At 34.1% G+C, this 26227-nt stretch overlaps 1 long non-coding RNA gene and 1 pseudogene across 5 annotated transcripts; one reads left to right on the top strand and one right to left on the bottom strand.

Annotated features, from left to right (window-relative positions):
- LOC141679460 (uncharacterized) overlaps positions 1–26227 on the bottom strand; it is a 196804-nt pseudogene that overhangs the window by 108201 nt on the left and 62376 nt on the right.
- On the top strand, positions 10573–13304 carry LOC141678182 (uncharacterized). 5 transcript variants are annotated; one of them, XR_012557634.1, is made up of 4 exons: positions 10573–10755; positions 11735–12232; positions 12326–12411; positions 12529–13304. It is a non-coding gene; the product is annotated as an uncharacterized LOC141678182 (long non-coding RNA). The 5 variants fall into 5 exon arrangements; XR_012557633.1 differs by having other exon boundaries at positions 10574–10755; positions 11763–12232; XR_012557636.1 differs by lacking the exon at positions 10573–10755 and having other exon boundaries at positions 10764–11902; positions 12076–12232.

Genomic DNA, 26227 nt, shown 5'->3' with positions numbered 1-26227 from the left:
GTTATGAAATAATTTCACTATACTAGGTTGTCTAACAAACGCCTTATGTTCATTTAAGTTCACCTAAATCTATCATCACATGATAAACTAAGCATATATCACATATATCAACATGAATAAACATCAAGGTAGGCATGTTATATCATCTAGCACATTAGTCTAATCATTATACATCTCTATGTATCACATGAAGCATTTAAAATCAATTCAAACGATCAAAAACAGCTTTAAAACACTTCATGGAAATATAAACAGTTCAAAACTTTTATATAAACTAAAATTGATCACTCCATTAGATCCGTCTCGGAAAAAAGAATCCAACGGTATATTGCACGCCCAAAACGGAGTTACGAAACTCCCAGAAAATCAATTTTAATAGGGACAGTCGGGCTGTAACGCATTACAGGAACGCGTTACTAGACCTGTAACGCATTCCGGTGATGCGTTACACCCCTTTTAAGCCATTAAAGGGTGTAACGCATTCCGTGAATGCGCCACAGGTGTGTAACGCATTCCCGGAATGCGTTAAACCCCTTTTTTTTTCAGCAGCCGACAGCTTTCTTTCTCGGAATCCGCGCCGCCTGACAGAACCTGTCTTCTTTCTGTTCTTCTCCGTACAGCAGACATCACAGACAAACAGCAGTACAAACCACAGATGTATATAGATATATATACATACTTATAAACAATTTATATATATATATATGATTTATTTAATACGAATTTTAATTGAAACAACTTCAAAAATTCATAATAAAAAATCTATACATCATAAAATTATGAAAAAAATACCCAGACGATCTACAACACTTGTAGAACCCAAATCAACATTCAAAATTATTCTGAGAAACGATTTTCATCAGAAAAAATTAATCCATAATATAACTTGTAAAAATCATAATTAATTCATACAAGCACATAAAATTCTGAAATTTTTACCACAGATCTATATGCATACAACCTGTGCTCTGATACCATTGTTGGATTTTAAACGCAGCGGGGGCATGGCAAAACACTTTTACACATATAAAATCCAAATAAAAGCATATAAATCGTGAATAAAAATTCGAGGGATCGAATCTAACCTTTTAAAATAATTCGGAGACAACGATCAGAGATCCTTAGCAGTTGCTCCTCAAGTGTGAAGCACTCCACCGGTATCCACCAAGAAAACGATGTTAAGGAGGAGGAAGAAGGTGGAGAGAATTGGGTTTTCCAAACTTTTTGGGTTTTCGGGTTTCAAGGTTGGAATAAAATTAGGGTCTATAATATTGTATTTATAGGCAAAATTTTCAGCTGAAATTTTCCCATAAATATTATTATTATTATCCCATTTATTATTCTCATTAATAATTAAAACACCTTTTAATCATTAATCCTTTTTTTAAACACTTTAGAAATAATTCTCTCTCTTGATTTAATTTCCAAAAATTAAATCCTTTAATTAATAATATTAAGAACTTTTCTTAATTAATTTATAATCAATTAAATCTCATTTAATCAATTATTAAATTTGTCAATTAATTATTTATTTTACAAATAAATAATTATCAGCCATTATTAATTAATTCCTCCACCATTAAATCATTCTCTTTTTATGGTGTGACCCTGTAGGTTCAATATTAAGCCGGTAGTAGAAATAAATAATAATAAAACTATTTTATCATTATTTATATAAATTCTCTAATTTATTAAATATGATTAATTAATTAATCACATTTATTCTACATCGTGAGTGATGCTTCTCAACATATCGCGACTATCCGGATAATATGAATTCACTGCTTAGAATACCAAGAACCTGTCAGTGAATAGTTACCATACAATAAACTCCTTCTACCCTACAATGTTCCGATTAAATACAAGGCATGGATCTCGTGTCAAGCCTATCTAATTCAATCACTTGCTTACCATTTACTATGCGTAGTTCTATGCAAATTAGAAACTCCTTTCTAATTTCATTCACTCTGGCCAGAGATTCCTGAACTAGCATAAGTGGATCAGCCTTGAACATTCGCTTCCTTCACTGGAAGGGGTAGATCCTTTATTGATCATACACTATCTTCGTGTACAAATTCCTATACCCAGAAGAGCCCTAATAATTGTCCCTGGAGACTAAGAACTAAACCAAAGCATAGTTCAGTGTACACAAGATGACTATGATGACCTCAAGTCTAAGGATACTTGTACAACTATCACTAAGCGAACAACTGCTGACACGTGAATGAACTCCATCAATTGTTCAGCTGGGCGAGCCATGTTCAGTGAACTTGTTCTATAATAAGCACCTACATACTAGCTATAGTGTCACCACACAAATGTCTATAAGAACAGACATCCTTCATAATGAAGCAAGCATAGTATGTACCGATCTTTGCGGATTATTAATTACCAGTTAGTAATCCTACGACCAGGAACTATTTAAGTTTAGAGTTATCATCTTTTTAGGTCTCACTATTATGATCTCATCATAATCCATAAAAAGCTTTACTCTAAACTATGGTATATCTTATTTAAACACTTAAATAGATAAAGCCCGTAATAAAAACAAAACAAGTCTTTTATTAATATCAATGAAATCAAAACAGAATACATAAAAGTTATTCCTAAATCCTTATACATGATTGGACTTAGGACATATTCCTTTCATCTGACTTTCTACACTCATTTGCAAAATGCCCTGCCAAGCCACATTTGAAACACTTGAATTTTGACTTATCCACCATGTTTCTATTTGGCTTGGCAGCTTCAAAGTTCTTCTTGAACTTGAGCTTGGCAAATCTTCTTGAAAGGAATGCTAGGTGCTCATCAATGTCCTCCATGTCATCTTGACTCAAAGAATCTTCACTTTCTGCAGCTAGCCCTTTACCCTTGCTTTCACAGGCCTTTGAAGTTGATTTCACAGCTTATATCTTCACTTCCTTCTCCTTTTCCAGTTCAGCCACTAGTGCAATGGATCCTCCTTTCTTCTTTCCTCTCTCCATTCTTTCATCTTGCTCTATTTCAAGCTCATAGGTCTTCAGAATGACATACAGTCTCTCCAAAGTAAACTCCTTATAATCTTGAGAGTTTCTCAATGAGACTGTCATTGGTTTCCATTCCTTTGGAAGAGATCTGAGAAATTTCAGATTGGAGTCTTTAGTCTGATAGACTCTTCCATGCAATTTAAGAGCATTTAGTAGCTTTTGGAATCTACTAAAAATGTCAGTGAGTGACTCACTTTCTTCATTGTGAAAATGCTCATATTGCTGAATCAGGAGCTGTATTTTATTTTCTCTTACTTGCTCAGTACCATCACAGATTATCTGTATTGTGTCCCAAACTTCCTTGGCAGTCTTACAGTTGATGATGTTATCAAACATATCTGCATCAACACCATTGAACAGAATGTTCATGGCCTTTTTATCTTTCCTGCCTTGTTCAAGATCAGGTTCAGACCATTCATGCCTTGGCTTTGGAACAGATGGTTCATTTCCCGTTGCAGCTCTCATTGAAACATGAGGGCCTCTTTCTATGCAGTCCATATAGGCCTCATCTTGAGAAAGCATATGAAGATGCATCTTTATCTTCCAACATCTTTCTTGTTCATCTTGCTGTATTGTTTTGATCTTTAAACTCTTTGTAGATTAAGAGCCTGCTCTGATACCAATTGTTAGTCCCTTAACAATATAGCAAGAATTACAGAAGGGGGGTTGAATGGAATTCTTGAACTTTTTCTTCAAATAAAAATGTTCAACTCGATTATAGATATATTTGTTTTGATTAGCACAATGCGGAATATAAACTTTAATGAATCAAAACAAGAGTAATTAAAAACAAGAGTCTTTAAAAACTTTCTGGTGGATTTAAACAATTCCACCAGAGATATATTTAATATATCGAGAGGACTCTGTGTGCAGAAATGCTCACAGCTGCTTATACAAAATAGAACTACTAAGAACACAGGAAATGCTAAAGATAGTGCTTACATAGATTTCTCTGTGTTTGTTTCTTAGCTCTCTTAGTTTTTTTTATTTGCTACTCTCTTGGTTTATATATTACCAAGATTACAAAGTCAAAAGAACTGAATAAATATAAAATCTAACAGTCTTGATCTTTGCTGCTTTTCGTCCTCTATTACCCAATTAATGGGCTTCCACAGTGTGTTTGTATCCAACTCGACGGCTGTGTGTCAGCTTTCACTGTTCAACTGATATTTGAATCTTGATATGATCATCCGTCGACTTTCAGATCATCCGTCGATGACTTACTTGATCATCTGTCGACTGCTATTTTAAACATCCGTTGAAAGTCATTTGATCATCCGTCGAAGCTTTGTTAAGCATCCGTTGATAGCTATTTTGGCACTTGACTTCATTTCACTTATACAGAATTACAAGACATTGCTTATGTACAGTTAATCAACCTATTCTGCATATCTAGTTAAAGTCAACATGACTTATATACTACTACAGATTCTATACAAAGGTGCATACAACACTGTGCTACAAACTTATTATTACATAAGCTACTCACTCGATGGATAATAAGTTACTCATCCGTCGGGACTAAAACGAGTTATCCGTCGGGACTATAATTCTTATCCGTCCGCTACATTATTTCACTAAGTAAAATTTACTTAGATGTTTTGTTTAGGTAATCATCAAGTACACAACATATTCACAACAGCAACTTCAATTAGAGTTTTTCAAAGAAAAATGGAAGGCGAAATGTTGTTTTGATGGTAAACGCAAAACGCATTAGCGTTTTGTCTTTTTTTTAAAAAAAAATTTGTTTACTTAAAATGCTCAATAATGTTATGTTTCCAAGTTTAACACGTTATTTTAAGAGGTGTTTTGTTCGTATTTTATTTACATCTATAAATATTTTATTTTTAAACAAAAATCGAGAATTAGTGAAGCCTACCATATTAAAAAGTGGGCCCTAATTTTACAATTTTTAACATTTTAGGCTTTATCAATCTCATTTTAGATTTTAGAAATATTAGAATTAAATTAATAAAACGTACACCAATTTAGGGTTTAGGGCCTTTAGGGTCTTTATGCCATAAACCCTATAGCCTAAATCCTAATTTAATTTAGGGTTGTCCGCAAAAGTTGACTCAGTTAATTAAAGAGAGGATAATACATGTTTGAATCCACGGACGAGAATTTATGATTATGAGTCTGTCGCTTAAACGCGATTTACCTTAAACTCTTCGGTTTCGAAACCTCTCAACACACCACTAGTTGAATTCAGTCCACCACCAATTCAAATGACCCTACCTTCTCCGCTAGCCTTTTCGCTTTTTTATCCCCAAAACGCATTCTCATAAACTCAATTTTCTGGACTGATCATGTTTCCTTACTCGAATATGTGTTTCCGATTGAGAGATTACCCGAATAGATTAGGATAATGTTTCAAAATGAGAGGGATTTTAGTTTCTTGGCCGAATTGTGTCCATTATTTTGAGTTAGAGTTTGAGAAATAGTCTTGGTTTTAATGAATTTTGATGGAATGTTTTCGAGTATTACTTGTTTTGGTTTGTTTATTATCCTGTTTGTAAGAGGAATGTTGAGAATGTAGAAATAGTCAAGGTTACGAGAAGTGATGATAGGCTTAATTGGTTGGAAAACTGTGCTTTTTTGATTCCGGTTTTAACGAAATCTAATTGTAGTGGTTCTGTGGAGAAAAATGAATATGGTTTGTATGTTAAGCTTCTTTATGCTTATTTACATGAATATGTGTGTGTTTAGGGTTTGAGTGTTGACCAGCAGCCTTATCGTGTTTTGATAATTTAAATTTTCGGGCGTGCTGAGTTTATGGTTCATACGTTGATTAATTATTGGTTGGTTGGAAATGATTATTCACCATTGGCTGTGAATGCGTGCAAGTCGTTAGGTGCCAATTTTAATTTCCAGTCTGTTGTGAGAGAGATTAAAATTTAAATTTAAATTTAAATTTTATTGTTTTCGAGTATTACTTGTTTTGGTTTGCTTATTATCCTGTTTGTATGAGGAATGTCAAAAATGTGGAAATAGATAAGGTTACGAAAAGTGATAGGCTTAATTGGTTGGAAAATTGGGCCTTTTCGGTTCCAGTTTTGAAGAAGTCTAATTGTGGTGGTCCTGTGGAGAGAAATGAATGTGCTTTGTATGTCAAGCTTCTTTATTCTTATTTACATGAATATGTGTGTGTTTCGGGTTTGAGTGTTGAACATCAACCTTATTGTACTCCATTGTTTCATTATTTAAGGGGTTGTGATGATTTGAGTTTTTGTTGTGCTGAGTTTACGGTTCATACATTGATTAATTTTTGGTTGGTTGGCAATGATTTTTCACCGTTGGCTGTGAATGTGTGCAAGTAGTTTGGTGTAAATTTCAGGTCCCGGTCTGTTGTTGGTGAACTGGATCTTACTACTGGTTTAGGTAAGTTAAAAATGTCTTTCTGAAGTATATTAATTTAATTTCGAAGAAATCTACTGAGGGATTGAATGTGGTTGCTTTGACTAAGAGCCCAAATTGGAGAATATCAGGGGATGTGGGTGTTCGGTCTGTTGATTCTTGGAATTTATTGATTCAGAGGCCATTGTATCGGTATATATTGAGGACATTCATGTTTTACCCGTTGGAGATTTCTATAAAAAAATGCATCTCAGTGTGTTCTCTCTGGATTGACTACATGGAACCCCGGGCCATTAGCTTTAAAGATTTTTTTGGTCTTAATGCAAGTGCTGGGATGTTAAGTAATGTTACTAAAAAGGAGGCACAATTTCCTTCAAGTGGCTACTCAACTTCCTGGCAAGAATTTGTGTTGATCAACTATCTATACTGTAGTTCCTTGCTTGTGCATTTTCTATAAGATTTGCTCACAAGTTTGTCCATATGGATTTGGAAGCAATCGTGCAGATGGTATTAAAGGTATGATTTTCTAACCAGATTCTTTACTTTGTATAATTGCTATGTGCATCGGACTCACTAGCATGTTGTAGTCATGTTTAGTTTGCTATTTCGGTATGGGATAAGTTGGTGATAAGGTCTCCGCTATAAACTCTTGAATGTTAAAGTGTTTAACTTTACTTCAATTGATAGCTTTTACAAAATTGTGAAATGAAAGTGAAGCGTGTAATTCTCAACAGTCAAAGAAATACAAATACATGATCACCTTTTGATGAACTTCAACGTGAAGTAAATCTATAATTTGGGTAGAAGTTGTATTTGTACAAAAATAGGTTTTATATTACGTTTGAAGAGAGATTCAAAAGACCAGGTTGATAGCCTCAGTCTTAATTTGGTATATGTGTACACAAATTAAGGAGATGTAGAACACAGACAGAGAGCATTAATTATGAAATTTGAACAGGATCAGGGATCTTGTAATAGTTAATGAAACCTCCCAACACCGCTAGTGGATTAAATTCCTCACCAATTCAATTGACCCTACCTTCTCCGCTAGCCTTTTCGCCTTTTTATCCCCAAAAAGCATTCTCATGAACTCAATTTTTTGGACTGATCATGTTTCCTCACTCGAATATGTGATTCTGATTGAGAGATTACCCGAGTGGATTAGGATAATGTTTCAAAATGAGAGGGATTTTAGTTTCTTGGCCGAATTGTGTCCGTTGTTTAGAGGTAGAGTTTGAGAAATAGTTTTGGTTTTAATGAATTTTGATGGAATGTTTTCGAGTATTACTTGTTTTGGTTTGTTTATTATCCTGTTTGTAAGAGGAATGTTGAGAATGTAGAAATAGTCAAGGTTACGAGAAGTGACGATAGGCTTAATTGGTTGGAAAACTGTGCTTTTTCGATTCCGGTTTTAACGAAATCTAATTGTAGTGGTTCTGTGGAGAAAAATGAATGTGGTTTGTATGTTAAGCTTCTTTATGCTTATTTACATGAAATGTGTGTGTTTAAAGTTTGAGTGTTGACCGGCAGCCTTATCGTACTCCGTTATTTCATTATTCAAGGGGTTCTGATAATTTAAATTTTCGGCGTGCTGAGTTTATGGTTCATACGTTGATTAATTATTGGTTGGTTGGAAATGATTATTCACCATTGGCTGTGAATGCGTGCAAGTCGTTAGGTGCAAATTTTGATTTCCAGTCTGTTGTGAGTGAGATAAATCCAGTAAGCTGGTTTAGGTGAGGTTGTGGATGTCTTTGTGAAGTATCTTACATTTATTTCGATGAAATCTAGTGATGGTTTAGATAAGATTGCTTTGATATCAAGGGATGTGGGTGTTCGGTATATCGGTTCTTGGAATTTATTGGTTCAGAGGCCGTTGTACCGGTTTATATTGAGGACATTCATGTTTTACCCATTGGAGACTTATATCAAAAATGCATCTCAAGTGTTCTGTCTGGATTGACTACATGGAACCCTGGGCCATTAGCTTTGAAGAATTTTCTGGTCTTGATGCTAGTGCTGGGATGTTTGTTGGGGTTAAACCCAATAGGTAGTATGGTCTTGGTGATTGAAAATATAATTGAATTGGGTAATAATTGTATGGGTAGATAATTATTATCATAATTGAGTTGGGTAATAATTATATGTGTTGACAATTATTATTATTATGGGAATGGGTAATAATTGTATGGGTACACAATTATTATTGTAATCAGATTAGGTATGTCTTGTTGGCTAAGTTTGTGATGGCTATATATACATAGTCATGTTATTATTTTGATGTATGCTTGAGTATTGTTTGACTTAAGTATCGCTTGAGTGAATACCGTTTGGTGAGATTGATTGTATTATTGATAATTGTTTTGATTAATAATACAAGTTGGGACGTGGGTTTTTCCGCGTCATATATTGAGTGTGTGTTTTGCATTGTTTGTTTGGTTCTATACATGTGTGTGTTCCCCCTAACAATTGGTATCAAGAGCCAAGGTTCATGATGGAGAAGGTTGGAGGATTTGAAATTGAATTATTTAACGGAAGAAACAATTTTACCTTGTGGCAAAGTACGGTAAAAGATCTGTTAATTTAACGAGGGTTATATGTGACTCTCGGAGGGAAGAAGCCTACTGAAGTTGATGATACAAAGTGGGGAGACATGAAGTTACGTGCGGTATCAACGATCCGGTTGGCCCTTGAACCGGAAATCAAGTATGATGTTCTTGAAGAGGACAATCCCAAGAATTTGTGGGAGAAGTTAACGAAGACTTATCACTCAAAGTCTTTGGCCAACAAGCTGTTTCTCAATAAAGATTTGTTTGGGCTCAAGATGGAAGAAGACGGAGATTTAAGAGATCATCTGAATCGTTTTAATGGCTTAATCAACCAGCTAAATAATTTGGATGAAAAATTAAAGGATGAGGACAAAGCTGTTCTACTACTAGTGTCTCTACCGAAGAAGTATAATACTGTGATGACTTCTTTATTGGTTGGGAAAACGAAGTTAGATTTGGATGAGACTATTGTTGTTCTTCTGGAGGCCGAAAGATTGATGAAACAAGAATCGAGTGACACATCTGATGGAAGTGCATTTGTGGTACGTGCGCGTGACACGGAAAAGAAGTATGCTAAGAAACATAACCCTAATATCAGGTGTTTTTATTGTGAGGAATTAGGTCATATACAATTTATGTGTCCAAAGGCAAGAGAAGACTTGAGAGAGTTGAAGAAAAATCGAGGGGGTAGTGTTTCGCTTGTAGAAACTGATGAAGATGTTCTTTTGGTTCAAGAAGAGAAGGGATCAAAAGAAGAATGGGTGCTTGACTCGGGATGTTCTCATCACATATGTGGTAGGAGGGAGTGATTCTCGTCCTATAAAAAGTGTGAGGGAAAGATTGTAACTTTACCGAACGGTAAAACGGTAAAGGTTGCTGGCATTGGTGAGGTAACAATGAAACGTCACAACGGTCGTGTTCAAAAGTTAACTCAAGTAAGATACATACCGGAGTTAAATCGAAATCTGATTCCGTTGGGTAAATTAGTTGATTTGAGATACACTGTTATGATGAAGAACAGTATGTTGAAAGTCATTAAAGGAGATTTAGAGATACTCAAAGGTCGAAAAGATAAGAGAAATCTTTTTGTACTAGAAGGAGGGGTTATTGTTCGAGGGGAGGTATTGAGCGATCGACGTCGATGGCTTGATGGTGACCGTTAATTCAGTTGTGCATGAAATCATATTGGGTTGAAGGGGAGGATTGTTGGGGTTAAACCCAATAGGTAGTATGGTCTTGGTGATTGAAAACATAATTGAATTGGGTAATAATTGTATGGGTAGACAATTATTATCATAATTGAGTTGGGTAATAATTGTATGTGTTGACAATTATTATTATAATGGGAATGGGTAATAATTGTATGGGTAGACAATTATTATTGTAATCAGATTAGGTATGTCTTGTTGGCTAAGTTTGTGATGGCTATATATACATAGTCATGTTATTGTTTTGATGTATGCTTGAGTATTGTTTGACTTAAGTATCGCTTGAGTGAATACTGTTTGGTGAGATTGATTGTATTATTGATAATTGTTTTGATTAATAATACAAGTTGGGACGTGAGTTTTTCCGCGTCATATATTGAGTGTGTGTTTTGCATTATTTGTTTGGTTCTATATTTGAGCGTGTTCCTCCTAACAATGTTAAGTAATGTTACTAAAAAGGAGGCAAAGTCTCCTTCAAGTGGATACTCAAGTTCCTGGAAAGAACTTGTGCTGATCAACTATCTGTACTGTAGTTCCTTGGTTGTGCATTTTCTAAGATTTGCTGAATAGTTTGTCCATACGGATACGGAAGCAATCGCGCGGATGGTATTAAAGGTATGATTTCCTTACCAGCTTCTTCACTTTGTATTATTGCTATGTGCATCGGACTCGCTCATGTTTAATTTGCTACTGTCAAAGAAATTCAAGTACATGATCACTTTTGATGGACTCAACAGAAAGTAAAGTAAATCTATAATTTGGGTAAAAGTTGTTGGTACAATATATATGTTTTAAGTTTTAAGTTGCGTTTAGAGAGGGATTCAAAGACCAGGTTGTATAGCTTCAGTCTTATTTTGGTATATGTTTACCTAGAAAAAAGGAGATGTAAACAGATAGAGAGCATAGATTATATTTGAACAGGATCAGGGATCTTGTAATAGTTAATGAAGAAGGTCACGCAATGCACCTTTTTTCTTTTCCTCTTGAATAGTTTTTTAGTAAATGACATGAATAGCCCCCATTATCCCGGTCTCTTGCCTCTATCCCCCATGTTTGTAGAAATGTTTTAACTGAGTAACTTGATCATGAATCTAAAAACACCAAGTTGCATAGAATTTGAGAAAAGTTAAGAATTCATATGAAGAAATTGCTGATCCAACATTTCTCTACATACCCATTTAAAGAAAATGTAGCGTGTGAGTTGGAAATTGCTGAAGATGTATATGAAATGGTGGATATCAAATTTGGACTAAACTACCCCCATTTTAATAATGGCGTTTGATTGAAGGACGTCATTTTTTTTTTTTTGCTAAATGAAGGACGTCATTTAAATGCTTAGAAATAATATATGCGGCCACTTAAATGCTCACTTCTGAAATTAGGACCTTAAAGAGCAAAATAATTATATTTCGGGCCATCGAAGTGCAATTTAATCAAAATTAAAATGCTTTCTTGTTTACTGTTTAAAATTTTTCAATATTGACCAATTCAGTTGTTCTGTTAGAGTTAGGAGAACAAATGAGAGGAAGAAAAATTAAATTAAATTGTTCTGCATGTGATACGCAAATCCGGTCTTACTTAGACTTCATGGAAGCTTTGTTTGCTTCAATTTTTCTTCTTAGAAATGCTGGACAAAAATACGTCTAGATGCAAGAATTACTTCTCTTGAAGTGGACCAGATCACCAGAATGGCGAGCTCTTTGTTGAATTATAAAGGATGTTGACAAATCACCTGGGCATTTCCACGTATAGCTCTTTAAAGGTTCTTGTTCAATGTCACTGATGTGATTCTTGTGTCAAACTTAATTACGGGGCTTCAATCCTGTATCCATATGTTTGGGATCTTGTATGTTATTTTCTGTATATTACAGTAAATTATTATCCTAATTTATTAGTTGTAATTTTCTATTTTCTACTGACATCAACATTTATTAGTTACGCTATGTAGGTTCTGAGCATATTGACAGCATCCAGTGAGCCGATTAATCTCCTAAAGAATGTTGATAATGTCTTTCATTCTAAGCCTTTTGGGTCATCCAAATCCGTCAACAACTTGTAAAAATTTGTGCTATCAATTAAAGAACACTTACAGGTATCATAACATATATACATCTCTTTCTCTGTATGTTGTAAAACACTTTATATTTGTATAATACTAATCCCTTATGTTTTTTGGCTGATCAAGGACTGGGAGGAGGGACTGAGAAATATAGGAAAAAAGATTTGCAATTATTTAGTGACACTGATAATGGTGGAAAGCAACTGCTACAGGTTTATTTTCCCCCCTAATATCATTATGCATTATTATTCCTTGCTAGTTTAACAAACCCACAAGTGTCATGCTGATACATCTTACATTTGTTACTTATTTGGTTATTGCATTTGCAGCTGTTTGTGTTGCGTGCTGAATTAGAGCTCCAGGCTACTTCGGGCGACAATCTTCTGCAAAACATGGCGTGTATAGATTCACTGAAATCGCAGATGGGATGTTTATTTGGCAACTCAACTCCTAAGGACATTACTGTCCTTTCAGAGGCAGGAAAAGTTAGGCATCCGCGTAGTGATTGAGGACAGGAAGCTAACTGATAGGAAATACAAGGGTGACTGGATGAATCGACAAATCTCTAATGACGAGATTGCATGGCTTGCAAAGCTGCTAGTGACTTTATCTAGTTGGCTTAACAAAAGTCTCGGGCTCAATCAGAGTGAAAACACCAATACTAAAGGTCCTGCTTGGTCCTATATTGAGGTATCAAAAGACATTCGACATGCAAATACAAAGACAGTGGCAGCGTCTTCATTTGGCGCCTGGCTCGGATTAGTGATCGGGGCAATACTAAAGTTCATGAGAGGTCATGGTATGAGGGTGAGCCTCATCAGAGTGTTCTGATGAGAGTAGTTTTATAGTGTTAAATGCTGTGAATATCAAAGTCACTGAAAAATCACAAAGAATACTATAGAAAAGAAATCATATGGCGAAAGGTTGAAGAATGGACGAGTTACGGTTAACATTACTTTCTGGGATTGTACTATAAATTCTTGCTGTAAACAAAGTACTCTCCGGATTATAGTTTAGGTAAACAAACATGGCCAATTGGTCATACTGATACTCCCAGTTTATTACAACTTTCTTCTCCCAGTTTTCTGCTATTCTATGTCTGTCCATTATCTCCTCTATTATTTATTATTAAACATTTTTTTAAAATAAGCCCTGCCGAGATTCTTGAAAAAAGTAAAGAGCAGAAAGCTTCGTTTTGTGGCGTTTCCGGACATGTTGGAAAAAGAAAATCACTAGTGAATACGGAATACCTCTTCTCATGTGTAACTGGTTCTAAAAAAATTGAATTCATTATAAAAGTATGCTGAGTGAAAATGTATATATTTCACAAATAATATGTTTGGATGAGTAAAATAATTTGAATTTGTATTTCAACTTCACATTCAACATTTAAGTATTATTATGAGAATTTGAAATGACATTTTTTTTATCGCAGATAACCCGCAACCGCTATTTTTTGGGTGCGCACTCAAGAGGCATAATTATAAATTCTCCTCCCGTGAAATTCGAACATGTGACCAAAATGATAGTTATCCCCTCTTTAACGAACTGAGCCAACCCTTACGAGCTTGAAATAACAATTTAAATTATATCATTTGAAATTCATAATTTGAATCAAAATATATGTTCTCAAACCCACTCTAAAATAATTCATTACAATTACAGGGCTCGATAGCTTACACGGTAACGTTTACCGTAATTTTTCATATTCCAAACAAAATCTCAAAAAAATTCGTACATGATACATGATATACTATTATTTTTTATAATCATATGTAAGCACGAGCACATTTACAAAAGAGTAGGGCTGTAATTCAGGCCGAGCGAGCCGAGTTTCGAGTCAGACGTAATTCGAGCCGAGTTTAATTGAGTCGAGTCGAGCCGGCTCATTTAACTAATCGAGTCTAAACCTTTGTTCGAACTCGACTCGTTTAATTTTACGAGTCGAGTCGAGACGGCTCGTTTAGCTAAACGAGTCGGGCGAGCCGGTTCGTTTAAATTTACACTTAATCGAGCCTAAAACTCTACCCGAACTCAACTCGTTTAATTTCACGAGTCGAGTCGAGCCGGTTCGGGTAATTAAACGAGCCGAAAGTTCTGCCCGAACTTGACTCGTTTAACTAAACGAGCCGAGTCAAGTCTAGGGGTGAGCAGAAAACCGCACAAACCGCAAAAACCTCCCACACTGCACCAATCCGCATCGCAAAACGCGGTTTTTAATTGTCGTGGTACGGTTGTGGTTTAAATTTTTAATAAACCGCGCGGTGCGGTGCGGGTTGTGGTTTTAAATTTCTGAAATGCGAATCAAACCGCACCGTAATATTTAATATATTATAAATAGTGAACTCATTTAATAGAATTTAAGAGCTACGAACTACGATAGAATTAAGGTATTTTTCTTCCTTTGATTACTTGCTCTCGTAAAGGGAGATAGTGGTTTGGAAAAATGACTACTCTGCTGTATCCAAAAATATAAAATGCAATTAACCAGTGTTGTCGACTAGTTATTTTTAATCATAACTTAGATTTTTGATTAGAATAATTATAACTTATAATTTAAAAGTTATTTTTGTTTTGTAATTGAATTCCTAAAAAATTTAAACTTTCCGGTGTGTAATTTCTAATTTGTATTATTGAAGAATATTGGCGATTTTGTGTTATATTAGTCGGAAATTTGATTAAATTTAAGTTTTGTATTTTATTTAAATATAAGTTTTGTATTTTATTAAAAAATTTCTAACTTGTAAAGTGTAAACCGCAGTGAACCGCACCGCACCACACCGCACCGCATTTTCGTGATATGGTTTATGCGGTTTTTGAAGATAGACTGTGCGGGTGCAGTTTGAAAATTTGATCAAACCGCATGCGCGGTTTGATTTGCGGTTTGAGGAAAAAACCGCACCGTCCGCACCACGCTCACCCCTAGTCGAGTCCACTTAAACGAGTTCGAGCCGCCCGACTCGAATTACAGCCCTATGAAAGAGTTCTAAAAAATATACTCTCAATGCAATATTTTGAAACAATTTTGGAAATAATTTTAAAAATTACAATATTTTTATACAAAAGAATTTGTTTCGAAATCAAATAATTAACTTATATTAAAATCCAAAATAAGAAGTAGCTAGGTACCTACTCTCCGGATTTTCGGTTGAGTTGCTGAAACATAAGTAGATACTTGTAAAAGATATATGGGCCTACTTATTAAAAAAAAAGCATTTAATTTGTTTAAAAGATACATGGGCCTAGTTATTAAAAAAAAGCATTCAATTTGTTTACATGTATCGAATTTGTACCAATATTTAGGTAAGAATAGTAAAATTATCAATTTACAAAAGGACAAAAAAAGTAAATCGACCCATTTACAATTTTAAACAAACGCGGCCGATATCTCCTTGCTTTTCAAAAAGTCCGGCAATAAGCTGAGTAGGGCAAAGTACTAGCCTACTCAGTAGGTCATCCAAACTCCATTAAAATTGAAGAAATGAGACATGAATGGACCAGGGTTTGTACACAATGCTTGGCTCTAATTCAAAGCTAAGGCCAACGTTTTCCATGAAAGAGTAAAAAACATACATATATAACATATGTCCTCTCTTTTCAATTCTTTTTCAAATGAAATGGACATTGCACCAATAAACATTATTAACTTATTTGTCAATTTATGTCTGTCATTACTTTATTATTACCAAGTGTTATATATTAGAAAAGACTGAATGACTGTGATAGCAATATCTATCTAGCTTTTTATCATCTGAGGATCCAAGAATTTAACCGGTCCACAGATTTTGTTTAGTAGCTTAGGTAATTATTGTTTTGTAAGTGATCCTCGTACGTGTTTGAGGCCTAGAACATTCCATGTGCTTTGTCTTATTGAACCATTATGCCAAAACACATATCGTTAAAGTTATTTTGGATTCAAAATCGGGATGTACCTGATCAAAATCGAAAAAGAAGTCGGAATTTGAATCAATATTGCCAACCAATACTTCAACTTTGGGCTGGTATTCGAAAATGGAGAAAAAACAATAACATTCGAATATATATATGGTATGCAAATTTCGGAAATCAAAGGTGTTGTTAATGATCATAAAAATCATTGGGTAGTCAGAGAGAGGTGGAAAGCGAAACAATTAATAATTCTGGATTCTAGCTTCTGTTCCAAGTCTCTGGATGGTTGTTGGACTTTACCATTCATTTCATCTTTTACTCATTACCATTCACTTTTTGAATTTTTGAATTTTAATGTTTTTAGACCGTATTATTCTTCAATCATATCCTTATAGGTTTTCTTTATCACTTTGTAGTGAAGTTGCACAGTTGTCTCTGGTTGATATGTCAGGTAAACTCTTACTCTGTGGCTTGTCTTCCAAGTTTAGCTTATTCACTAACTTTAATAATTCGCTCTCTCTCTCTCTCTCAGGAAATAAAATTGAACGCTTTTTATTTTATTGTGAAGTTGACATTTTCTTTTTGGTACAAGAAGTGGAGGGAGCCAGAGTTGCAACCAAATTTTAGACGCCTTTTCCTTGACTCACATTGTGTGCGTCGAACAGTACTATCGATTATATAAATTAATTTGAAGTATAGGTAGTAGGAGACTATGAACATGGACATAAAAATTGTACGCGTGCGCGTCAGTGTAAGGTGAATTTATATGGGTCATGTGCTCGATATAGAATAGTGGCATCCCTGATCATTATAAACTGACTAGCTACCATTTATAATTGATGCTCTACTCATCAAATGTTGATCACAATGACCTACTGCAAGCTGTGCTCTGCAAATGAGAATTGAGGTACTCCGACCCATGGGGACTTCTGCATGTCGCATTATCACCCACCACTGCCAGATTAATGGTGTAATTGAACAGTGAGTATGAGGAGAGAGTACTGACTAGTTTGTACTTGCAACAAATCTAGAGCCATTTGGTAAATGTGTGAGCTTTACCATGAGGCTGGTGCACAGCAGAATTCTATATTTACTAACCAACCCCTACCAGATATGCTAGCTACTTTCTAAACATCTATAAGACCATCTGCAAACCAACTCCATCAGTACCTCGTACTCCTACATTTGTTGAGAAGACAAATTTCACGACTCCCAAAAGAATTCGTAATCGGAAAAATAAACCCCCCCTGTATTCATCCACAAATTAAAACTTGTTTGGGTTATCTTTTGAAATCTCTATTATTACCGTTTGGAAAATTTCCAAGATAAAAAGGTAAAACTTCATATACCGTGTTTGATAATCAACAATTTTATTTTAGGATGAAAGTATCATAACATCGTGTCAGCTCATTAGAGGGCCAACTAGATCATAAACAACGCAAGATGTTCAATTTTAATAATAGGGAACAGGATTGCATTCAAATATTTTTGTGTGATTTTTAAATTTATAACTTCTGAATTGGATATGATTATATTACAAAATAATAAAGAAAATCGGATGGGATCCGAGACTTGTCAAAATTGCGGCATGAGCCTTCACTTTTTCTATCAAAAAATACACAAGTACATGTACAACTTTAACGTATGGTTCCAATCATACATTAAAGCGAACCTCGTACAAATGAACACCGATGGATCCATCATCCATACTTGTACTCCTACAATCAATGATAGTAGTACATCCAAAAGCTGTTCACATCCACATATAATTACATAAATACAAAACAATGTAGTAACTCGGTTTATCCGTATATAATAAATTACTGTTGGAATGACAACTTCTAATAATTGACCTCACCAACGGGACAGCAATTTTGTGACGGAGAGAATACACACGAGCATGCATGTGTTATCACCCAATTTGTTGGTGGATCTTATATGGGGGACACACTTTTCTTAGTATCTTTATCGTATCATTTTTTCCAGTGTTCATATTTTTTTGCAAGTTCCTAAAGTTAAAAGAGTACCTTCAACCTAACCGGGGACCTGTTTTTCTTTTACAATCCAGGCACCGACGTTCCGCTGCCCATATATAGGCAAAGGGTGAAAATACGGAAAAAAATCAAACGTGCTATATAATGAATTAGAGGGAGTATTATATAATATGATAATGGCAATTAAAATTATTAGTAAATATGATATCATATTAATGTTAACTTAATTAATATCCGAAAAAATAAAAAAAGTGATTATTAGGCCCTTACTTCTATTATTATCCCATTAAATATGATCAAGCATAAATATTAACGAACCAATCAACCATACCCAGTATATCCCGCTAAGAACAGTGTCTCGGGGGAATATGTACGAAAACTATGCCCTTACTCCGAAGAGCAGGGAGTCTGTTTATGTGAAGACCACCGGCTTAGTGCAATATATATATATATATAGTGGTATATATATATAGGGGTATATATATAGTGGTATATATATATATACGTGCGAGAATGAAAAGCAATACATGTGCCCATAATTGTATTCACATGAAACTTACCCACAAAGAAAATAGCAGTCATTCTAACTCAAAATTTAGTTTGACCCGCCGAGTTGACACACTGAGTTGCCACCGAATTGCCATCGTTTGGACGAGTCGATACCACCATAAGATTGTCCTAAATCTGTAATTCCTGAAATCACCATTTTCCGCCTGAAACCATCACCAGAGAGCTTGAATCGGCGCCATTGAGTGGAGACTACCGAGTGGAGTTTGAAGTCAAGGATTTGAAACCGAGAAAGAGATCAATGAAACAACACGATTAAGTGCTAGAATTATCAAATTAGAACAAAAAATGAGTGTTTCGAATGAGGCGATTTTAGGGTTTGTCGATTTGGTAATTTTGGGAATAAAAATGTTGAGAGGAGTCTGAATTCATGATCAAAATTAACTAAGGAGAATTTGTTTGGCCGGAATTTGAGAGAAACGAAATAGGGTTTCGGTGTGTGTGAGAGAGAGAGGCGATAGATTATGTAATATCCCCTAATTTTTAGAATTATATTAATAATATAATAATAGGATATTGAAAAAAGGGATTGAAATTACATAAGGACTGAGATTTAAATTTGAATTAGACTAATGGGACTAAAATTTGGGATCAGATTCTAATATGGATAACTTGTAGGCGATAGATTCTAATATTCTTATTCGATACATACGATACATATAACACATAAACAAAAATAATTCAAAACCCATAATTCATGCCAAAACCACTATAACCCGGTGATAACGGTCCTAAATTTTCAAAAAACTGTCATTACAATCCGGTGACTGCGGTCCTAAGTTCTTATTCGATATATTCACAAACCATGACACAAATCAAAGATTTTAAATTATCGCCGAGACACATAATGCATACACAATAATACATATACTCTAACACATAATAATTTCAAATATATCAGCACTTAGCCCGAATTTTGATAATCAAATATATACACATGACACACAATCTTGAAAATACTAGAAAGATCGATCAATTTCTTACCTCTAAACTTGATCAGATCTTAATTTACTTTTTTTGACCTTCTAAATGACATTTTCTTGGAAAACACGAATCATGAAAGTTGTAGAGAACGAAAAGAGCTTTCCGAAAAGTTCAGAATCAATGAATTATGACTTATTATAAATTTTCTATGAATTTTATAAGACTGCTGATTTGTGTGAGAAAAAGGCCTACGAATTGTAATAATTAAAACGAGGAAGATTAATAGGATGTATTTATAACGATACAAAACCCTATTTCTTAACCTATAATTATCCATATTAGAATCTGATCCCAAATTTAGGCCCATTAGTATAATTCAAATTTAAATCCTAGTCATGTAATTTTAATCCCCTTTTTCAATATTCTATTATTATATTATTAATATAATTCTAAAAATTATGGGATATTACAGATGATTACTAAGGTTTTACTAATGTAAAGAGGAGTCTGAATTCATGATCAAAATTTCTAGAAAGATTTGTCATATATTGACAAGTTGATTGTTCTTTATCTCTAAAAAGTTTCCAGTTGATTGTATTTTTGTGAACCACGAAATTGGCTAAGTCCGTCATTCAATGACTCTTAGTAAACTGCTAGAGAGTTGTATTCCTTGATTCAACATTTGTAGGACTTCTCGAATTGACTTCATTTGCCGACTTCTCGAATCCAGTTTTGCAAGACTTCTCGAATAAGCTTTCTTTAACAAGTTTCAAACACTTCTTTAAATAGCTCACCACACTACTCGAATCAGCACACTATGCACTTCTCAAATGAGCTTGCAGACTTCTTGAGTAATACATTATGACTCTTCTCAATTGATCCATTCTAATTTTTTTGAATTAGGACTTTTTAAGATTTTTTTTCTACAACTCCTTTATTTTATGCTTTTCTTGATTTTCAGGGTATGATCAAATATATTCTTTCAGAAATAATCTAGACATTTATATCTTTACAAAGTGCAGGAGTAGCCTCTAATATCCTAATCCAAAATAAGCTTGTTCAAAGACAAGTATCCTACAATTAAATGGTCACAAAAGTATATAGACTTATTTGAAGATATTATCATGCACGTACCTGTTACTAACAAATATGAATATGATCATAAATTAGAAAATAGATTAAAATAATCTTACATCATATGTTGTGTATCACTTTTCCTTTTTAACATCCTTAATTCTATTTTTTTTTATCTTTCATTTCTACGTGTTTGCTCCATTTCAAGGAAGGGGAACCTTAAGCTAAAAAATTAAAGTTATAATAAAACCAGCTGGCCAGTTATGACATTCACATAGAACAATGTCATTTTGACTTAACTAGCTACAATTATTTTGACTTAAATTATTATTTTAATCATTTTCTGGTCCACATAAAATTGATCATGTTAGGTCCGTAATAGAACTGTAGAGGGGGTGAATACAGTTTATGCAAATAATTCTATAAAGCTTAACAGAATCAACAGTTTTTATATTAATCAGATTAAAATTGTTACAAAAGTACTCTCTCAAAAGGATGAAAAATTATCCTTGAGAGCTGCTAGGTTATCTAAAAGATATAACAATTCGTTACACATATAATGTAAACCTAATATGTGCTTATATAGTGCACAGTTACACAATCAATAAGAAATCCTATTATATTACAATAAGGAAACCTAATACATATCCTTGGATGATTGCTTCTGTAAGTAAAGTCCTTCACCGCCTTAAATTCTGCAATCCCTTTCCTTCTTTGGTATCTACTAATGTGACTGAGTACTGATCATCAAATGCTGATCATCAAATACTGATAGACAGATACTGATGACGTCTCCTTCCGTAAATCCTGATATCAAATACTGATAATAAACTCTGATAGTTTATATACTGATATCATCAATTTCTTCTAACAATCTCCCCCAACTTGTGCATTATATAATTATGTACAACTTCTAATTGATGATGTCAAAACTATCTAAATGTAGAAATAAAATAAACATATACATTCTTACAATCAGTGGTTATCAGACTTTAACTTCAGTTTTGAACTCGAACACAGTCTTCAGCTTCTTCAAGGAACTTCTTCAATAGATTTTCTTCCATAACATCCAAGTACCATTGCATCCTCTGTTTGATGTCTTTTAGCTCATCTGTTGATTCATCATTTTGATAGATGGCTGCCCTGAGATCATGTAATTTTGAATTTCCAAGTGATAGATCATCCAGTTCCAGAAATCCAATCCTCTTTCTATCAGGATTAAAAGTAAAACTTCTCATCCTAGAGACTTAATCACTTTGGCTCCTCCAGTAGGCATATCAACAACATATTCTGTTTCATCAATGTACTTTGAAATATAGTTTGACTTGTAAGTCAACCCTCTCTGTAAGTTCTTCAAAAATGCAGACCATCTAGCAGTTACAGAGTTGTTTACCTTGAGAATTATAGCAACAAATTCCAACTCCTGCCATGGTTTATCTTTCATTTGCTATTTTGTTAACCTTAACCTCCTCCCAGATTCCAGAAAATATATCATCTTTTCTCCAACTAGATCAATGATAATTTGTACTGATATGATCTTCTGCAAATCTTCAAGCATCGCATTATCTCCAATTCTTGTTAGATTTCCATGCTTCCTTAGAATTAAAGCATCATCCACAAATGGATCAGCACTTAACCTACTCAGACCACTTGTGATTCCAGGTCTTCTAGAATGAGAACTCCCACTGTAAATCTTCTTTATATTCTCAGAGGAATCTCTTTTAGGTGCAGGCTTCTTGCTTCCCCATAGCAACTTCCTTTTCTCTTCAAACGTAAGCTCTGGCATATCAGAATTTATGTTATCAAAATCATGATTTGTTGTTGTTAGTCGCTAAATACGCGCTAATAATACATGCAAGTATACGAGTTCGCAAGTAGTATAAAATCTCTTCTAGTTCGTTCCCACAGAGACTGTATTGGTTAAATAACTAATTCACGCACTTAAGCAATTATGTATGGTTATTATTCAATGCTAAGACAATAACAAATTGAAGTTGTTTATACTAAGAATTAAACTAAGAATTATAACTACGAGAATAAGATTGACTGAATTAATATATATGACAAACATGGGATTCTAACTTCATTAAATACTTCATTCAATAGCCTTATTGTTCTTAACCTTAGCATATGCAATGGTGATGATACTAATCAGATAACACAACACTGATAAACGCCAACTTTCGTTGCACGAATACCATACTATCAGACATCCACAAAATAGATAGAAGCTGTATAGACACCAATTATATTGAGACCCTATATGTCTATAGAATTTGACAACATAACGGTTTAAGCACAAATTATCTATCTTGATTACACAGGGAAAGTAAGATGGTTAAAATTACCTACGAATCATGCATAACAAATACATGAACCTATGCTTGTAACACCCCCAAATCCGGGGTCGGGGATCCGGGTTGTCACGAGTTCCATTTCCCTTAATAATACTAAATCTTAATAATCAACCAACTACTGCGTACTGTGACCCCACAATATACACACACACACCACAAGTTATAGTCTCAGAGATGAATATCAAACAATAACACAGGTCATTTTATTCCACAATTATAAGTCATTACACCTCAAAAGGGTTTCTGAATAAATTTACATATTCTTTGCCATTATTACAATTCATAAATATACATAAGTCTGGTACATCAAAAGTTGAAAGCCTAGCCTATTGGTAGACCCTACCTCAGCTACAACGGCATCAACGCCTACAGGAAACTGCGGAACGTTTCCTATCCGCTCACGAATTGGGAGCTTGATCCTGTTCATCTTGTCTATCTGTTGTTGTGTGATGAAAGAAGAAAGCAAGGGTGAGCAACAAGCCCACCGAAATAATATGTATTATAATTAAAAATATATGAGCATTCTCATAGTACTCATGAAAGTTTGGAGTAATGAGCGGAGTACTATGAGAATGCTCATATATTGTTAATTATAATACATATTATTTCGGTGGGCTTGTTGCTCACCCTTTCTTTCTTCTTTCATCACACAACAACAGATAAACAAGATGAACATGATCAAGCTCCCAATTCGCGAGACTACCTCAGCTACAACGGGATCAACGCCTACAGGAAACTGCGGAACGTTTCCTATCCGCTCGCGAATTGGGAGCTTGATCATGTTCATCTTGTTTATCTGTTGTTGTGTGATGAAAGAAGAAAGCAAGGGTGAGCAACAAGCCCACCGAAATAATATGTATTATAATTAACAATATATGAGCATTCTCATAGTACTCATTTTGAAAACTCGAAAACATTTTTAAGAATGTTTGGAGTAATGCTGATTTAATGAAATAAATCAGTCCCGATATATTAGGAAATATCTGAATATTATTATTTAAATAATATTCCCATAAAGGATAATCTTTATAAAAATAACTGAAGTAGAAGTTTTAAAACTTATACTTGAAATGAATAATAAATAGCCCAAGATATACTTATACGAAAGTACGATCTTTATTTGAATAATCGAAAATAAGTCTGATTATCGAAACATGATTCTTTAATAAAATAAAGAATATTATTTAATAAAATAAGTGGAGTCATAAGTCCTCGAATGAATATTCAAAATAATATTCATTACAAAGAATAAACAGAGTCATAAGGCCTCGAATGAATATTCAAAATAATATTCATTAAATAGAATAAACAGAGTCATAAGGATTCGAATGAATATTCAAAGTAATATTCATTAAATAAAATAAACCGAGTCATAAGTCATCGAATGAATATTCCAAGTAATATTCATTAAATAAAATAAACCGAGTCATAAGTCCTCGAATGAATATTCCAAATAATATTCATTAAATAGAATAAACAGAGTCATAAGGCCTCGAATGAATATTCAAAGTAATATTCATTAAATAAAATAAACCGAGTCATAAGTCCTCGAATGAATATTCAAAGTAATATTCATTAATAAAAATAAAGTTATCGAATAAACCTTATTCGATTAAAAGTTTTGAAAACTATATCTATATATATATATAAATATATATAATATACTCGGGAACATCGACTCCCGGTTTTAGAAAATGTTCACCTTTGGGTCCCCTATACTAAGGGTATACGCAACTACTGCTTATCTCTAGTATAGGTATTATGCAACTTATAAGCATTTGAATTGATAATAGAATATCAAGATTACAAAATAGGCATGCATATATATATCATATCACATGCTCCAATATATCGCAAGACTTTGCTAATAACAATCATGCACTTATCACAAGATAATGCATATACATATATACATCACAACAACAGTATAACGGGTAGAAAACTTGCCTGAGTGTTTCCGGATAGACTTAAGCTTAGAGTGGGTCCGATAACCTATGAACAACAACATAAGTCAGAATTAAACCCCGGTCGCTTAAGAAACTAGACTTTAACCAATTAGACTCTAACGCTCGCTTTTGCGCTTAACGATTCACTTAAGTCGCTCGAGTACCCTCGGCTCCACCATTTTTAATAAATTAACCATTAAGAATTTTAAGGCGATTCTTTCGCGAGTTCCCTACCAACTGCCTAACCCACTTTACATAATTGTTTCATACTACAATTAGTCATTTAAGGGCCTTAACCAAGGTTTTAAAGTAAGGCGAGGGGTAATAGTTCGTTCACGAAATGTCATTACTTAAAACGGTCGTTTCTCCTAAACCGTACATCGGATTCAAGCGAACCACATATCAAAACGAAGCTCGTAACATGAAATATCTAAAAATGGCAAAGGTTAGAATATTTCAGTGAGTTCACGGGTCCTAAAGTTAAGAACATAACAGTTAAGGAAAATCGGGCATTATGACGTTTATGTTTACGCGATTTCCAATTTAATTAACACTCTAAATTATCATCAATTCACTCACAACCACCAATACAACAATTTTCAACCATCATACTACAAACTCAGTCCCCAAATCCAAGTTTTACCAATTTATCCAACCAATCAAAGACCCAATATTCAAAACCAATACAAATCCACCAAAACTACTTATAATCAAAGATCAAACCTTAATACTAGCAATGCTTCAATAAAACTTGATGGAATCATAAAATCAAAGCTAGGGTTTGAAGTTGATACCTTCCTTGGTTGGTGTTAAGTTGCTAGGAAGCCTTAGGGAGCCTTAATCTAACCTCCTACAAGCTTGATCTTTCCAAAGAAATCAAGAACACAAAGTTAGGTTTTGAAGTTTCTAAAAGTCAGATTGAAAGAACTGTCAAAACGAGGGTCATACCTTACTTATTTGGATGGGACTTGTGAACAAGAGTTGTAGGCCATCTCAATACCTTTCCAAAGAGCTATAGAACATACTATGTGAGTGAGTATTGAAGGAGATATGGTAGTTTGAAGTTGTTGCTCTGGTTTTGGCCGAGAGCTTGCTTCTTTAAAATGAAAAGTCAAGTTTGTGTTATGATTTTTTTGTTTTGTTTCTTTGTTTATGGCTTGGCTAATTTTGAGGATTTACCATGGTAAAATATGAATGGCTCACAATCAACCAACAACACACTTCTTTTTGTCATGCTTAGGTCATCATTCTTATGTCATCCAATTGCCACATGTCTCT

Source organism: Apium graveolens, chromosome 8, assembly GCF_009905375.1.
Source record: "Apium graveolens cultivar Ventura chromosome 8, ASM990537v1, whole genome shotgun sequence".
In the NCBI taxonomy this organism is placed as follows: Eukaryota; Viridiplantae; Streptophyta; class Magnoliopsida; order Apiales; family Apiaceae; genus Apium; species Apium graveolens.
The sequence above is the reverse complement of the archived record's forward strand: the minus strand, read 5'-3'. Positions and strand labels throughout refer to the sequence as shown.